The following is a 3,177-nucleotide window of genomic DNA, read 5'->3' as shown; positions in this document are numbered from 1 at the left end:
CATGCATGCGTCTCTACAAAATCACTGCACTGCAATATCAAAACCGCAACACCAGCTGCAAGCACCTGTTTACGCAAGAATTTTAAAGCTGACTTTCCCACTCATCACTTCATCACCAATGAGGTTGCGTGCTTTTCTCAACGCAACAAAAAGCGCGCTAGCTCATTGGCTAGAAACCAGTCGCTTGTCGCTCAGCGATGGAGTATAAATTTAGCTTTACCAACTTTGTACAATCACTCAATTTTAGACAAGTTTTAATTTTACGCCGTTTTCTTTGGCTAATATTCTTTTTTCTGATGATAAACATTTTGCATGTAATTATATTTGTAAAAGCGTATCGAAATTCAAATTTTAATTTGATAAGCAACATCATTTGTTATAAAAAAAAACGTGTTTATAAATGTGTGAAAATAATTAATGTTGTGAATATTTTTGTTACAAATGACAACCTCTTTCAAACACGCGTATTTACGCGTTCAGGCACATTGCGGACTCGTCCACCAATCACTTCAATTATATACCGGTAGGTCTTCATTTTGCAAAAGTTCTGAGGGGGGGCATCCTTCTGCGTGGTGGATAAACAAATGGCCACTTTCACTTCTGCTTTCGACTTTTGCCAATGTATGTTTAACACAATTTATAGGCCTACCATAATAGGGAAAACTTGTCGTTCACGAAAGGCTTCTTGGACTGCTCATTTCACAAATGTTCGGCTTTTTTCAACTAAAATTTTACACATTAATATTGTCAAAATGGTCCACCAAATCGCTTCAATTAGGTCTTCAGTTTCCAATTACATTTTATTATTTGCTTCTAAAATTGCCCCCCTCCCCTTCTGACTGATCTAGATCCGTCACTGCTCCAAAACACACACACTATTAAAAATGTCTTCAAAAATAATATTATAAAAATACTGTGACCCCTTGGGCAATGTTTTTTACCCCTTTTGACAATTGAAAGGGTCCAAAAATTTCAAAATACTCCTTCAGCAAAATGCTTAAAGAAAACACTGACTATTTAATTTTGGGCTGGCAAAAAATAAGAAAACTTGTAAACATTGCGAGAAAAAAAGATTGAGATTTATTCTGCAACTCCGTAAAACAGTATAGTCAATATCAAATTCCTCTCAATAAGGAAAAAGGTAGGCCTATAATGATATTTTGAACAAATATAATGAATGAATGAATGAATGAATGAATGAATGAATGAATGAATGAATGAATGAATGAATGAATGGATGAATGAATGAATGAATGAATTATGAATGATTAATTCATTCATTCATTCATTCATGATGATCTTCTTGCTATAGGCCTATCAGCAGTAGATAGGGCATTGATGATCTTCTTGCTATCAACAGTATAGATAGGGCATTGATGATCTTCTTGCTATCAGCAGTAGATAGGGCATTGATGATCTTCTTCCTATCAGCAGTAGATAGGGCATTGATGATCTTCTTCCTATCAGCAGTAGATAGGGCATTGATGATCTTCTTGCTATCAGCAGTAGATAGGGTATTGATGATCTTCTTACTATCAGCAGTAGATAGGGCATTGATGGTCTTCTTCCTATCACCAGTAGATAGGGCATTGATGATCTTCTTCCTATCAGCAGTAGATAGGGCATTGATGATCTTCTTCCTATCAGCAGTAGATAGGGAATGCATTGATGATCTTCTTGCTATCAGCAGTAGATAGGGCATTGATGATCTTCTTGCTATTAGCATGCAGTAGATAGGGCATTGATGATCTTCTTCCTATCAGCAGTAGATAGGGCATTGATGATCTTCTTGCTATACAGCAGTAGATAGGGCATTGATGATCTTCTTGCTATCAGCAGTATATAGGGCATTGATGATCTTCTTGCTATCAGCAGTAGATAGGGCATTGATGATCTTCTTGCTATCAGCAGTAGATAGGGCATTGATGATCTTCTTCCTATCAGCAGTACATAGGGCATTGATGATATTGTTACGAGTCGTACTTGACTCAAGGCCAAAATCACCTTTTACCCGAACTCACACGAATGCACAACACAAATACACTGTTTGATTATGCTAACAAAATCTAAGTCTTTAATTGAAAGCACGTTATTATTGGTACAATAGGATATGACAACAATGCACATACACAATAATCAAATATAATCACTCTTTATCTACTTAGTACTTAGCCAGCATTCTTCTTCTTGGTGATCATAAAGTTCTTGCAATGTTCTGGACTACTGATGTAATATATCCTTATTCACTTGTCCTGCAAAAATCAGCGAATTCCTTTGTACACTTGCATTGATAAATCCTTGCGTATAAAATCCTCATACGAAAATGGTGTTACTTTCTCCCAAGTACTAAACTCCTTGCGTCGTTCTCCAAACACATTCGTAACTCTTTGCGCAGTTGCGCCGTTCTCCAATATTAAACTCCTTGCGCAGTTCTCCAAATTTAACTCCTTGCGCTGCTTTCTCCAAACTTGGTGCTATTTCCACCTTTCACACAATATCTTCAGGAAGCAGGATTGCGATGCAGTTGTCCCCACTTATTTTGACAGTTGTGTTGAATCAAAACACCAGACTTCAGCAAGTCGACAGAAGAATATATATTCCTTTCTTGGAAGAATAACGTTCTTTGACGTATTCTAGATCTTCTCCGACAACACTGGTAAATAGTAGTACTTTGACTACATAAAATATTTCTGGTTTGCAATTTCCTTTCTTTGAAGGAATTGGACTGTAAGCATAGCCCAGATCAACACTATCAACTGTGACAATAATAAAGGCTATTGCAGCCTGTCAGATCTGTATCCAGATGATAATAATTGTAACAAAATTTCATAAAGTCGCCTCTACAATCCGCAGTAGACCCTGATGTCTTACTTTGGTCCATTTTCGTAGCTTTGAAATAACCATATTTCAGGCAAGGCTGAACTTGTAGCACTGTAGGAATCCTCCATGGCTACACTTTGAAATACTCCTTGAGTATCCAGAATAACTGGTTAACATTAAATACTCTCTTTTTGAGAGCTGTAGCTACATCCATTCACATTACAATCATATCGATACAGGTCTGCCTAGAATTAAATCCAGCAAGATGTTTTATACCAAACAATCTGGGATTTTCCCAATGTTCTAATAATAGACATTCACCTTTAACATTACATCACTTCCTGTGGGTTTTTCCCA

The sequence above is a fragment of the Amphiura filiformis genome, chromosome 10, assembly GCF_039555335.1.
Source record: "Amphiura filiformis chromosome 10, Afil_fr2py, whole genome shotgun sequence".
In the NCBI taxonomy this organism is placed as follows: Eukaryota; Metazoa; Echinodermata; class Ophiuroidea; order Amphilepidida; family Amphiuridae; genus Amphiura; species Amphiura filiformis.
The sequence above is the reverse complement of the archived record's forward strand: the minus strand, read 5'-3'. Positions refer to the sequence as shown.